General features: G+C 41.1%; 1 long non-coding RNA gene across 2 annotated transcripts in view; it reads right to left on the bottom strand.

Annotated features, from left to right (window-relative positions):
* Positions 1–569: 569 nt before the first annotated feature.
* The window catches only part of LOC138750736 (uncharacterized), a 32,352-nt gene continuing 17,129 nt past the window's right edge, over positions 570–15,792 (bottom strand). Inside the window, exons 1-2 of one of the 2 annotated variants that reach the window (XR_011349486.1) lie at positions 10,681–11,069; positions 570–778 (exon numbers count right to left, since the gene is read on the bottom strand). This is a non-coding gene — a long non-coding RNA (uncharacterized lncRNA). Of the gene's footprint in view, positions 779–10,680; positions 11,070–15,792 lie in introns of those variants that run through there. The other variant, XR_011349485.1, reaches the window with a different exon arrangement.

The raw sequence follows: 15,792 nt of genomic DNA on the forward strand, positions 1-15,792 counted from the left end.
CGTCTTGAAGATAAAATAGGCCCGTTCTTGTACCAGCTGCCGAGGCCAATAATAGAAGCTGGTTTTTCGTTTCCTGCCTTTCTTCTGTAATAGGTACGTGGCAGGACACATTTATGGGCATTTTTCCCACAATGGCGATGGTAAAAACACCATTTTTGCCGCCCGTCAGCGTCTTCATCCTTCTTTGACTGAACTGCTCTTCGAGGGAGGCAGTGTGGGTAAAACTAAAATATAAGAAGGGTGAGGTTATTATTATAAGGGTATATTATAGGCCGCCAAATGGGAAGAGGGAACTAGAAGAGCAAATGTGCAAGGAAGTAGCTGAGATGCCCAATAGGAATAGGCTTGGGGAAAAAGAGACCCCCATTCAACGTTGTCTCATATCGACCAATTTATTTTTTAAATGTAGATTATAAGATAGTAGCTAATAGACTTGCAAAGTATTTGACACGTTTAATACGTTGATCTAGCAGGTTTCATTAAGAATATATTTTCTTCTGAAAATATTGCTTGACTGTTGACGTTGTTTGAATCAATCAGTGATAGTGGTATTAGATGCGGAAAAAGCCTTTGATCAAGTTGAAAGGTACTTTTTATTTAAAATATTTGAAAGGTTTAAGTTTGGACCTTTTTTACCTTTTTTGGGTTAAAGCCTTGTATAAAAATCCTTTGGCGAGTATGGTGACGAATGGACAAATTTCAGATATGTTTAATTTAACACGCTCCACAAGGCAATGTTGTCCTTTGTCGACATTGGTGATAGAACCGGTAGCCCAGGCTAAAAGATAAAATGATAAAATTAGTGGGATTAAAATAAATGAAGAGGAATGTAAGATTCATTTGTTTGCAGATGATGTACCAATATATTTAACAAATCCTCAGCAATCATTATGACATCTGCAAACCTGTTTGGTACAATATGGAAAAATGTCTGCTTATAAGGTTAATTGGGATAAGAGGTACATATTATCAATTACAGAGGAAGATTATACTGCTGGTAAACAGATTACACAGCTTAGATGGACTAAGAAAATTAAATATTTATGGCTATTGTTTGATGCGTCTTATCAATATTTGTGTACGTTGAACTATGTTTTACTAAAGACAAAAATTAAAGCTGATTTAATTAAATGAAAAGGTCTTCCTCTGACATAAATGACACATGTGAATTGTGTTAAAATGAATATTTTTCCTTGTATTCATATCTTTTTCAATCAATTCTATGTTCACTTCCAAACATATTTTTTTAAAGAGTTATGCAGCAATCAGAATATTTTTATAGAAAAGTATATTGACTAGAGTATTATTGCAAACATTGACAGGAAAATATGCTTTCGAGACTACAATGGTCTCATTTTCAGAATTATTTATTAAACTATTAGTTAATTATCAGTTAAAATTTATTAATATGATGTTAGATGTTAATCAATCTCCTCGCTGGGCTAAAGAGGCATTTGCACAGATTTCTCATTCTATTATACATCAATGTATATTTTGATGGACTCCTCATCCTTTGCATTATTATAATGTGCCAGTATTATGACACTTAAGTGATATTTGGAATAAAAGAAATCAGGAAATAGGAACTGGAGATAAGGTTTCATTATAAATTCCATTATATCAGGATAAATTCATATCCTTCTTGATGAATAATCTCAATATTTAAAGATTTGCCATTTGAAAGGTATTCAAGTGTTTGCAGATTGTTTTGAAGATGGGATATTTCTTTCTTTTGATAGGCTTGAGGAAAATTTGAGGTACCATTAAATTCTTTCTTTGCATATTTTAAAGTATGTGCTCCAGTAGTGAAGAATTTTTGGCAGGAATTGAAGATGCCTAAGTTAACTAAATTTAAAAATGTAATTGTAAATGGGGCAGAAAGGGATTTATTTCAGAAATGTATTCTTTGTTGCAAGAGAAAATGGCTAAACTGGATTTAGATAAATCAAAGATTTAACCTTAAAATTATCTGAGGAAGGATGGACTACTATGTGTGAAGATAGTGTGACTAAATTTGGTGGACTATAATTTTCAACATCAGCTGTATTAAAAGCCGGAAAAGTTAAATAGATATGGATTTAGTCATTCAGATTTGTGTATTCATTGTGGGACTCAAATTGGTACTTTTTTTTTCAATTCTGTCTGGTTGTGTGATAAAGTAAGTCTTTTTGGAGAAAAAAATTAAAGAGTTTAAGGCGGATTAATGAGAGACTACTTTAATGTTAGATCCACTGCTTTTTTTAAATAGTGTATATTACAACTTTAACAATGGGTTTAAGAATGGATAAATCTCAAATTGAATTTATTCGGTTCACATTAGTATTGGCTAGTGAATGTATTGTTATTACGTGGATAAATTATGTGGATTTAAATATGAATCGTTGGCATAAAGAAAGCTTGTATTTGTTAGGAAAAGATAACATAATTTTCATAATAATTTTTTTTATGTGAAGACATGGTCTAAAATTTACAGTCTTTTGCCTCTCTTCCTTCTTAAAGAGTGGAGTAACATTTACAATTTCCCAGTGCAGACTTGGCAGACAAGGATAGATGGACTTTAAACATGAACATGGTGAGTAATTAGTGAAGCTATTCATTCAGATATACTCCTCACAACAAGGTAATTCCAAAACACACAAGTTATAGGGTTCCACATGAGAGGCGAGGCCAATAGCCGCAGTGATCAAGACAAAGCAGAATCATACACACCATTACTACCAAGATTTACATGAGTAACATATCAGAGTCAATGCGATACTTTAAGATGAGTTACAGCACAGTAACAGACCCTTTAGGCCCACAAGCCTGTGCCTCCCAATTCACCTTCAACCACCCCCCCATACTTTTTGAACAGTGGGAAAAATCCAGAGCCCCCCCCACCCAACGATGGAAGTGCTCAAAAGGCTGTTAGCCTGAAATACTTAGCCGTAATTCATGTAGTGCCCAGAGGCTCTGTGAGAACTCAAACCAATGCTGACTCGAACTGAACCCCTCAATCTGTTGTAATAGTGCCCAGAACACCAAAAAATGGAATCCAATGATCCATGAAAGCCCAAACAATTGTCTCTGCAGAGATGCCGATGATAGGAATTCCATCCTGCCACCTGGTTGTCCTGTCCTCAAATGTGATCAGATAAGTACATTGCCGAGATGGCGGAAGTGGACCTTCCAAGCCACAAGGTGCACATGCTGGACATGGGAATCCAAAACAACAAATTCCCCCAGCTTGAATTTCATGTGCCTGGAGACTTTCGGGCGTTGATCCAGCAAGTGAGTCCTTGCCCATAATCCAACATTCTGTTTAACATGAAGCCAGGTAAGATGTTCCTTAACCAGTTTGATTGATGCTCTTCTACCAGGAAGAGATAGATTGTGAAGAGAAATCTCCTGCCTCATAGCCGCCCACACAAATGGCATAGTCCTTTCTGTTGGGGAAAAAAAATCACAGACCAACTCTTCACCCAATTCATCCAGGGTCACATCTTGAAGAAGGAGACTAGAGTTGATCTGGTTTCACAGGATGAAATCGGGATCAGTGTGCCGTGCATGAACCATGGCAGTGAAATCAATGGCAGTAGTTGAATGTAATGTCACACCTGGATAGGGCACCAGCCACAGCATTCGCCTTTACTCAGATGTGTTGTGTGTCCAATGAAAATTGTAGGATGAAGTCCAAGTGCTGAATCTCTCTGGGCAAGTGGAGATGTGTGCTTCTACTTGCAGTATGCAAAAGAGGCTGGTGGTCTGTACAAATGGTCAAAGGATGACCTTCCAATAAAAAGTTGAAATATTGATTTGGAGATTGGGATTCATGAGGGAATTACAAATAAACTTATTTCCAAATTGTATCTTCTACTTCAAGAGGTATCTCCAAATCCAGACTTGAATAAATAAAAAGATGGAAATTGGATTTGACAACTGAAATTGACCCATTTTGCTGGTCTGACATTTGTTGGGACAGTAATTAATGTTTTCAATAGATAAGTTAATTATAAACTTATTCATCGATTATACTTAATGCCACATCAATTAATTTATTCCAAATTTTTCAAATTTATGTTTTAGATGTGGCACAGAAATTGGTACGTTTATAGATTCTCTCTGGTTATGTCTCAAGGTGACATCATTTTGGAAAGATGTGAGCAATTTTTTGGAACAAATTATAATCATGTTTCCCATCAACACCTGAGCTTTTACTTTTGGGAAATGTAAATGATTTAGAAGCCTAATTCAAGTTCTCAAAATACCAATTAAGTATTTTTTAAAGTCACATTTGCAGTGGCCAGGAGTTGAAAAGCAAATCCATGGAAATCTGAATCCCATCTTAAAATTGATTGTGGGGAAATGCAAAATTGTATTCCCTTAGCAAAATTGATGTTTTATATTAGAAATGGTTATGATACATACATCAAAATATGCAAACCATATTTAGATATGTGTTTTGATATCTAATGTTTTCACTTCCCCACCCCACCACCACTTTTCTTTAATCTTAATGGTTGAACCTTATCATGTTGGTTTAATTCTACTATATCAAATTTCCGGCCTTTCCTTTTGGGAGGGAATAGTTATCACAGGAGCTTTGCACCTAGATCTGTATTTTTTTCTTTTATACTTTTTCTCTCTTCTCACTTTTATGTACAGTACAACCATTTATTTTTTATTCTATTTTGATCATTGAACGTATCATTTGGATATGATTCTATTATTATATTGAACTGTATACAAAACTATAAATATATATTTTTTAAAACAGAAACGTTTCACTGCGAGATAGATAGCTAAGAGTTCTTGCCCACATGTACTATACTTTGCCTGAGCCGGTGACCGCTTGGCTGGAAAAAAAGCATCTCCCAAAGATAATGTCTTTTTGAAGCAGACATCATATCCTTTGAGTTGTTCAGCAAGAGGTCATAGAGATGCTGCGACATTCACCAGGGAACAGTAATAAAAATTCCTCATACCTAAAACCATCACAACTGGCCAAATGTAATGGGGGAGGAAATTCTCAATTTCATGCACTTTCCATTCATCCGGCAAAATACCATGTGGCATAACTCGAGCTCCCAAAAATACAAGATCAGAAACACCAGAAACACTTTCCTGGGATTGATCACGATGCCACATTCCTCAAGCCTCGGAAACAATGAGATAAGGTGGCTCTTGTGCTCCTCTTCATCCACACTTACAACCAGAATCTCCTCGATCAACACAAGCACCAAAAAAACCCAAGGCCAGTGAGTTCATGGTCCATGAACCACTGGAATGTCTGAGCTGCATTCCATAGACCGAATGGTATTCTCAGAAATTCAAACATGCCGAACGGAACCATCACTGCTGTCTTCGTGACATCCGAAGACTCAAATGGAATCTAATAGTAAGCACTTTCTAGATCTATTTTGGCAAATGCACATTTGCCAAGGAGGTTTGCTGAGAAGTCTTCTAAATTTGGAATATTGTTTCAGTCAGGCACGGCGGAATTGTTCAGGGGACGATCATCTCTGCAAGGCCGCCAATCCCTAGTATTTTTCAGAACCATATGCAACCGTGAAGCCCAGCAGCTGTCAGATCTGTGGGCTACGCCCAACTCTTGCCAATCCAATCTTGCAATTTTAAGATAATCTGGGGGTTTTACGAGCCTGCGTCTCAGACCCTGCCTTTAAATGGTGGCTTATTGCATGTCCGTACACTATTACAATGGGATCACGAATCACTTGAGCAAGGCTCGGAAAGGGCAGGAGTCAGGTTGAAGGCTTGTCAGGCAGCAGATGGCATTGGAAGGACAACAAATGCAGCTCACTTGCATTCGAGAGCTGCAGTCCACACAACGTTTTTTCAAATACATCACTGAAAGATGTGACAAGAAATCCACTCCCAAAATGGAATTTGCCACATTTACAACTGAAAACACACCCAAAATGATTGCAAGACTGATATGAAATGTGAGTGACCTCTGGCCATGTATGATTAAGAGAATTATTTGTAGCTGAAAGAACACATGACATATTAGAAAGTCCATGTTCTTCAGGGGTTGGTGGGACCGGCACTGATCCAAAGTGACAGACAGGTTTGGAATTTTACAGAGAGATGCCAAACTAATAACCTACTCTAACAACTGCCGAGTATTTTTCCATTTTCCCAGTTGCCTTCAATAATCTCTCTCAAATGAGAACAAGCTTCCAAGACAAAGGAACAGAACCAGGCCACCAAGCCCATTGAGTCTGCTCCGTAAACACTAAGCTACTCGACACTCCTTCCAATTTCTAGACTTTTCCATATATCCCTTCATGCTCTCACGATGAGATACTTGTATATTTCTTGTTTAAATACTCCCAGTGATCTGACTTCCACTGTTGTATGAGGCAGTAAGTTCCACAGCTCCATGACCCTCTGGCAAAAGAAGTTCTTCCCAATCTCTGTTTTGGATGGATAACCTCTCATTTTCTTGTCCTCGATTCACCCACCAAGGGAACCATCTTACCCGCATCCACCCTATCTAAACCTTTCAAAATACAAAATGCCTCCTTGAGATTTCTTCTTTAATTTCCTGTACTCCAATGAATACAACCCAAGAGCTGTCACACACTCCTCGTACGTTATCCTTTGCATTCTGGGAATCATCCTAGTCATTCTCCTCTGCACCCTCTCCAACAACATCACATCCTTTCTCAGATAGGGGGCCCAAAACTGCACATGGTACTCAAAATGAGGTCTCACCAGTGCCCCATAGAGCCTCATCAACACCTCTTTACTCTTGTACACCATTCCTCTTGAAATGAATGCCAACATAGCATTCGCTTTCTTCATGACCAATTTCACCTGGTTATTAACTTTTAGGCTTCCTTGCACAAGGACACCCAGGTCCCTTTGCACATCCAAGATCTGAATTTTCATCCCATCCAAATAGTATGCTTCCTGTTTATTTCCACTGCCAAAATGTACAACTGTACATTTCTCGGTGTTAAATCTCATCTGCCATCATTTTGCCCAGTTTCCTAATCTGTTTATACCCTTCTGCATCTTTACGGTTTCTACACTTCCCACTCTGTCCCCTATCTTGGTGACCTCCGCAAATTTGGCCACAAAACCATTTAAACCACAATCTAAATCATTAATTTCTTTTTCCTTGGAATATATCTATCCTGCATTCCTTTTATTACGGCCACATGCCATTCCAGAATCGATCATTACTGAACCTGAACATGTTTATTGTGATGAACATCTTCTAATAAATGTTCTGGGTTTAATCTTTTAAAATCTTGTTGTGGTTCCTCTTCATCCCCTCTTTGGAAGCTGAATTCACAAAATTTTCCAAATATTTTTTCAGCAATAATTCTGTGGTACAGAGGATTACTCATCTTTCCTAGAGGTTAAAAGTTCCATTTTGATTTTCTTGTCTCAACTGAACATTGTACAAGGTGAAGGCTGATTAAAATGGATTCAGTGATGATGGCCTTCAAACTTTGCATTATTGCTGTGGCTACACATCTTGAATGATAAAATGGTGTTTCTACTGGGAATTAACTCATGGAAATGTTCTAAATACATTCATTGGAGTTAGGCTTCTGTGACAAGTTTACTGCCCATCGGCAACTATCCTTGAAAAGAGATGAATCATCACCCAACAGAGCAGCCCAGGAATAGGCCATTTGGTGAACAATATCTGTGGTGACCATGATGCTCATTTAAATTAATCCCATCTGTCAGCACATGGTCCAAACACATCACCCATTCCCTCTTGTTCATGTGCCCAACCAAATGCCTCTTAAATCGTGGTGATTTCACCATTATCTTGGCAGCGTATGCCAAACCCCCAATGCACTGTGCAAAACCCTGTCTCACTTTCCTCTCTCATGTTCAATATAGGTATTGTAGTATTTTTACATCTCCCACAGGGGTGGGGGAAGAAGAAATCTACCTTCTCCAGGACTAAAATAATTGGATAAATTTCAACCAGGTCATCTCTCAGCCTCAAATACTCCAAATTTGTCCAACCTCTCCTTAGACCCAATGCTCTAAACCAAGCAACCCCCTGATAAACTCCTTTTGTCATGCAGCAACTAGAAATGCAGAAAACACTCGAAATGTGGCCTAACCACATTTATACTTCATGCCCTGCTCAATGAAGAATACTTTCTTTAACACCCTCCACTTGTGTTGCCTCTTTCAAGGAGCTCGCGCTTGGACCCCAAGATCCCTCTTTGCAACAGTATGACAAGTTCTCTCAAAGTGCAAGACACTTGTCCAGATTAAACTCCATCTGCCATTTCTCTGCCCACATTTATAAGTCATCTGGTTTGGAAGAGAGAATACAAGGGGAACTGGGTGAATCAACAGGAGTGAGAGTGAAACCTGGGGAGGGGAAGGGTGGTGGGCAGGGGTGGTGGGAAGGGTGGTGACCTAGGACAGGGAGGAATGTGTGGAGAGAGATTAGCAAACCAGAATGACAGGATGAAAGCAGTCCCTGGTAAAAGCAGAAAGGGGGAGGGGAAGATGTGACTCCAGCGTGTCGTAGGTGGCAGAAATGATAAAGTGACTGGGGATTGCATGTGGTAATTAGGAATCCGTAATTATTTGAAAGATATTACTGCAAAATATATCAACAATGAGTAGGAAAGTAGCTTCAGTCTATTCTCCCTCTCAGAAAGAATTAGTTATAAACAAAACAATCTTCAGCACAGCCAGGGGCAAAAGGGCTCTTAATTTAGTCTTACAATCAACAGACTTTGAAGTTACCCACCGTAAATGACTCAAAATTCAATTCTCAATTCACTGGTGGAAGTATAAGAGCCAGTGGCTTGCCTAATCAGATTAGCCTTATTCTGAGCATCCATATCGACTTCCACGCCATCAAATGCAACCCCAGTTGTTGATCCCCAATATTTTCTATCCTTACCCACTTTGCGACCACACCTACCTGAAACTGGAACAAACAACAACTAATTTTTCCATGTATAAATCATATGCAAAATAATTTACCCACATTTTCACATCACTGTAGCCACTGAGAGATAACTTCTGCCCATCAGGAAACTGCACCAGCCACTACAGGGTGCTATTTACCTTGGTGTTACTGACTCTTTTCCAGTGTTACTTTCAATCATAATGACATACTCAACATGCACAATATTTCTTTTCTTACTGACCACAACTATAAAGCATTGAGTAAAAATGAGAAAAGCTCAAGTCAACCAGGAGATACAAACTCCTGACCGCAATGTTGAGGTGCACATTTGCTACATTATTGAAGTCTCACACAGCTTACAACAGATATTCAAAGTGAAGCAATAACAGAAATAACAGAATATTACAGCACGGTACAAGCCCTTTGGCCCACGATGTTGTGTTGATCTAGATATTCCTAACAAAAGAATAATACACTGTAGCAGCTACTATGGTAGATGCTACTTCTTTTCTTTTGCTTGGCTTTGCGGACGAAGATTTATGGAGGGGGTAAAAAGTCCACGTCAGCTGCAGGCTCGTTTGTGGCTGACAAGTCCGATGCGGGACAGGCAGACACGGTTGCAGCGGCTGCAGGGGAAAATTGGTTGGTTGGGGTTGGGTGTTAGGTTTTTCCTCCTTTGCCTTTTGTCAGTGAGATGGGCTCTGCGGTCTTCTTCAAAGGAGGTTGCTGCCCGTCAAACTGTGAGGCGCCAAGATGCACGGTTTGAGGCGATATCAGCCCACTGGCGGTGGTCAATGTGGCAGGCACCAAGAGATTTCTTTAGGCAGTCCTTGTACCTTTTCTTTGGTGCTCCTCTGTCACGGTGGCCAGTGGAGAGCTCGCCATATAACACGATCTTGGGAAGGTCCCAAGAAAGTAGATGCTACTAAATAAAGGCAAACACATACAAAGGTAGTCAACTCAATACTGCTTTATTGCAGACATACACAGACCTTTTGTTCCCTGCCTGTAAATTAGCTCGTTAGTGAATACCTTCCGGTCCACAGGATCAGCAGGTTAAGGCTACGAGCCATGAGTGCCCCACGCCTTTAGGCAGGGGCCTTCATCTGATCCACTCACTGTACTTTGCCTCCCAGCACTGTTAGCCCACGATGTGTGAGATAAGTCTGTGCACTGACGGTGGCAGTTCGTAATACCGTACTGTGCGCCCGCTTCAACCCTGTTTTTCTTTCACCCATGTATGCCTGTCGAAGAGTCTCTTAAATGCTCTTTATGTTATTGTAATGGATAAATATATTTGGAGAAGTTGGTAATATTTGGGATTTTGGTAAGATTGAGTGTAGGTTACATAAATACACACACACATTTTAAAACAGATCTTATTTGAAAGACTGAAGAAATATTGAAGATCTCTGGAGAATGTTATTCACATTCACAAGTAGGTGTTTATCGAACTGATGTCATAAAATGAATGACCATTGTTTGGAAATGGAGCCGGATGACTTAAAGTACCTTTCTGCGGGGTGCTTTGAGGAAAATCACTCCTGGGTTTTGTTTATATAGCAGCTTGAGCAGAAGAAATTAGTTCTGTTGTGAGCAATGAACTCTGTGGTAGCGAGAAGAAAGAAGTTACCATCTGGAAAACCCTGACGGGGCAAGTTTCATCAGCGAGACATTGAGGTGAATAATGGTGGTACCTCAGATGTGGAAATCCTGGAACAACAAATCTCTCTCTAAAAACCCTACAAGAACCGTCCTGATTGGTAAACATTTACCTTTCAAGCACCAAAACCTGGTGAAGTTTGTACATGTTCAATTCTGTGCACAGCAGAAGATTTCCATGCATCCAGAGAACTTGGAAGAAGGAGAAGTGAGATTGAAATGTGAACCAAAGAACTTTTCTTAAATTTATACACATTACAAACATGTGCACTAAGAATTAGAAGGGGGTTAATTTGGGTTAGTTAAGTATAGAGTTAAATTAAAATTTCATTCTATTTTCATGTTTAAATTTGATTAAAAATAACTTGTTTTAAAAACCACTTGTCTGGGTGAATGTCTATTGCTACTGGTTTTGGGATCCTTTGGGCTCGAAACAATATCTGCTTGGGTAATGACATTGGGCCTGTTTAAAATAGGAAATGGCTTCTACCAGCAGGAGTTTCTATTTGAGGGAAATATTGATAGGTGGCTGGTCACATACGTTTCCCAAAAATTAATACCCTCTCCCTCCCTAAACCACATTCAGCCCCATGACATCTTTCTACGTTGCATTACTGGGACCACCAAGGACCTGATCCATTTCCCATCTCTCCTTGCAATGCCAATATGGCAGCTGCCATTAAGAACTGACAAATCACATTTTAATTCAGCAAGCAAGATGAAAATCATCCTGACGTCCTGCTTAAAAACAAGGGTCAACAAACCTTCCTAATTTTGTCACTTCATTTTTATTTGGATTCCCATGGGGCATTAGTAAAAAATGTCCCATCCATTGGCTCACCAAATTATGAGTAAAATCATGATCCCTGTTCATGAAAACCCATAACATTCAATGTTACACAGATAATCTAGGAAGAATTCTGTAATAAAGTTGAATGAAACATTGAAAGAATTTCCCCCTTATAAACGCTGAGATTATGGTGCGCCAAGAGACCAGGTGAGCAAAAAGAGGTCAAATCACTGCCACACTCGGATAGTCCAAGATGGCACGGACTCCCCTTCACTGATGAGAAGGAGCCCACTCCTAGCACCATGTATGGGCTGAGGAGCCCTACACTTCCACGTAGCGGCAGCCAGCTGGAGAGTGACAACACGACACAATGACATAAAGCTGGAAGTCGGGAAGTACGTCACCAGAAGTGGGTGGGCCAGCGAGCACACATGGGGAGTTTAAAACAGTATGTGGTAGCACTTCCACAGCGGATGCTACAAGGTGATAACTTCTTACTTGCTGCAACCAAACAGGTCTGCAAGATACACCAACCTAAATAGAAAACATGACCAGAAATTCAAGAGATCATAAATTCAAAAGGATTGGTGAAATATAACCATATAACTATTTACAGAGCGGAAACAGGCCATGTTGGCCTTTCGAGTCCGCACTTGTTCACTGATTTTGTGCACCCTCTTCAGGCATTGGTCCTGGTAGATCTTCATTCAATAACGATGGACGAATTCCTTCTTCAGCTCCCTGAGCAGCGCTCTCTCTTACTCTGTATTGTTAACACCAAAGTCCCTATATTTTTCAAGGCATTCGGACGTAACTGAGAAACATGACATTTTAGACACATGGTACGTCAGGATCAGAAGGGTTGGAGCATTATTGTTCAGGTGACACAACTTTAAAAAATAACATCTAACTTTATGAAGAATGTGATGCTACAACAGGAAAAAGGAATGGAATCAGACACATTCTATGAGCATTGGGAAGCAAAGAACATTGGATTGGTTTTCCATCCCTTCCTAAGCGACTCAATGACCCCGACAGGTCCTCCCCGACCTGCGACCGTAGTACCACGTCGGGGGAGGGTGGGTCCACGATGGTCGCAAGTCAAGGTTTTGACCGCGTGCGAGGAGATCTGAAGTCTTAGAGCCTATTTTTAAAATCAAATGATTTGACAAATGAGAACAGAGACACAGGACACGTCAAACCCAAAATGTGTGGATTGACTTTGTGACTCAGTGTCTGGGGGTCCATGGGCTGGGGGCAGCCATCTTAATTTCAGTGCACATGCGCGAGTCCTCGGTTGGTCCTTGCGCAAAAGGTTCACTCATTGGCCGTCCGTTGGCACATGCGTATCAGCCGCACATGGTCGAACCGAACACCAAGTCGCGAACCCACCACGCATGCGCCAATCTCCTTCTTACCCCCTTGCCCACCCCCTCCCTCTGGGCAGCTCCCAGCCTCGCCCTGTCGGCACCATCAGGCCCTGCACCGACGCCTCGGCTCTGGAGCCTGGCGGGCTGCAGGACCGTGTGGCTGAGGAAGGTCCCGACGCCGCCACTAACTTCTTCCATTTTGCGCTCGCGGCGACGCGACAGACTCCGATCAGGCGATGCTGCCGCCAACGTCCCGCCTCCTCACAACAAGAGCCAATCAACCCGCGAACCCGCCCATCAATCCAACCTGACTCAGCGTCCAATCCAATAGCAGCCTCACCGAATCAACCCATTGGCTCGCACAATTGATGCAACCAATCAGCGAGCGAGCGAACACACAGACGCACCCAATCAGCATCGCAAGACAGAAAGCAGAGCCAGAGGAAGGAGCAGCAAACCATTTGGCCCATCAACTTACAACTACCCCAACAACTCAATCAAATCCTTGGGAAACACGGGATCACTTTGTCCTGGCTCCAAGATTCCTCTGATCTCAAGGAATACATTGTACCCCAACTGCAAGGGAGACTATTTATTATCAATCTTTTCCTTCATATTTATTACCACTTACAATTTAATGCCTGTTACTTTTTTCAAAGTATCTGCATCTAAGTTTGATGCATATTATCCCGCTACGAATGGATATGGCAATAAACTCATCACAAGTCCATGGATCCCAATTTCAAATGAACCTTCAACAGGGAAGAGAATTCCAATGATATTACATTTTCATTGAAGACATTTCTTCAAGTCCAAGCAGCCGATCGGTTATTGGGAAATTGTGACACTTGGTGTTCGGCTTCTTTGCATTATCCTCTCTCGATCCAAGCTACCGTGTCCTCTCATAATGTTGTCAGGTCATCTCCCTCGTTCCCAACGACAAAGAGATCCATATTCAAACTTTCCTCCTATCACCCGCTTAAAACAAACCAGAAACAAGTCTGACGATCTTTGCTGCACTTCTCACGCTTTAGGTAAGGAAACCATACATGTGACTCCCGATGTAAATGAGGAAGACCATTTGATGTTTAATTGGAGCATGCGCGCTACTGTGAAGGGTGGAAAGAAGGACACACACTCAAGAAATCAAAGTCAAAGACTCCTTTATTACACTGGCAGCTCTACTTCTATTCTCTCCCCGCTACTGTCAACTAGAGTGTTGTCACATCCGTGTCGGCCTCCAATTGGTCAGTGTTCCCATCCTTGTTGATTCCTGCTGTGTGGGTTCGCCCCTGGGACGAACGTTGTTGGTCCCCATTGACTCTGCGTGGTCACCACATTCATCGGCCATCTTGTGTACAGGGTGGCATCCCAGTTAACATGATCCCCCACCACCCCAGAACCAGTGATTGGAGCACTGTTCGCTGCTTTTGGTCACCTATATCTGCATTGTTGGGGCTGAGTGGAGACCAGTTTGCTAATGTCCAGATGTGGTGGCTTGAGGTGTTCAATGGTGAAAGTCTTCACAGTTACCGTGAAGTGTGGAATGAACGATACACACCCAAGAAGTCAAAGTCGAAGAATGGTTTGTTGAACAGGAATCTCTTGTATACCCTCCCGCTGCTGACGACAGGACTTAAGAGACGTCAGCACTGGCCTAGGATTGGTGGGTGTTCCCGCCATTGCTCATTGCTTCCCGCTGTGCAGGATGTCACCTGGGATGAAGTTTGTTGGTTCCCGCGTGATCTTCGCAGTCACCGGGTTCGTCAGGCATCTTGTGTACTGGGTTGCGTCCCGGTTAGCGGGAGGCAACAACCATATATTATGGAAGAATGTGGAGCCCATATTTACAAAGGGTGGGTGTGAATATTCCCTTTCTCCTTTAGGCCTCAGTTTATGAAAAGGGACAATAAAGTAATCAATGCTCCCGTTGGTGGTCCCTTGTACTCATTTTTCTTCTTTTCCTTTTAGCAAGGGGATGGAGGGGGCAATGGGGGTGGTCTATGGGGAGATTTCTTTCTTCTTTCTTTTAACTATGCCACATGTATTTGTATTTGATTTGTTTCATTATTAAGTATGTGAATTCTTTGGAACCAGACTGTTGGAACACCTTTTCCAATTTCCAAATTTGTTTCCAGCTCTTCTATTTCTGACATGTATTTCTTCTTCATCCCTTTTGTATGTGATATTGTTTGTCCCCATAATATACAAAACTAGTGGGCGAGGAGGCACAGTTTGACTTCCAGAATAACTTTATCTGGTCACTAATATCCTTGCCAAAATCTGGTTTTTGAAGATGGGTGGGGTTCAAAGGCCATCTCTGTGAATTAGTTGTTTTTTTTCTGGCATCAAGATAGACAGGGTCAAAGGTTCAAGATAAGTATTCGCACGAATGTTCTCCGAATTTGCTGTGTTGATAACAAAGAAAGGCCAATCCGAGTCGAGGAATAATGGGGGGATTGGCCTCCACACATCTATCAAATTTCAATCTTTCAGAAAATCCAAGGTAGTTTTGGCTGCTTTTATTTGGGATATTGTCGAGGTTGACTTGTCCAGAACAGGATCCAGCAAAAACTAAAGTCACCCCTCCAAGTATATTTTGTCGTTCCCCCGATACCCTGAGAAAAATATCCTGAATAAAGAATCATCACTGTTAGGTGGAGGGAAATTTAAAAGTATCCAGGATTCTGAGTAAATCTGACCATCAACTAATACATCTCAGCCTTGTGGATCAATCATCGTCTCTCAAAGTGTTGTTATTGATCGCCCTGGCCTTGGAGTGAAAGAATGACGATGATGCCTGTCCTACCGATTCTTTCCTCAGTTTCTTATGCTCCTGTGTGGGAAGATGGATTTCTTATAGAAAGGCAATATCAATTTGCAGGTTTTTTTCCTGTCAGATGGACTGGCCACTGACTTCACCAGCAGGCCTCGAAGTGACCCCGCCATTTTCATCACCATGAGACACCTCGATCTATTCTGGAGGTTTCCATTTCTATTCCTTACCGTGTTTGCTTTCAGATTTACTTTTTATGTCATTCTGCTGATCCAAGTTCTTTCCTTCT

This window comes from Narcine bancroftii, unplaced genomic scaffold (genome assembly GCF_036971445.1).
Source record: "Narcine bancroftii isolate sNarBan1 unplaced genomic scaffold, sNarBan1.hap1 Scaffold_245, whole genome shotgun sequence".
NCBI classification, from domain to species: Eukaryota; Metazoa; Chordata; class Chondrichthyes; order Torpediniformes; family Narcinidae; genus Narcine; species Narcine bancroftii.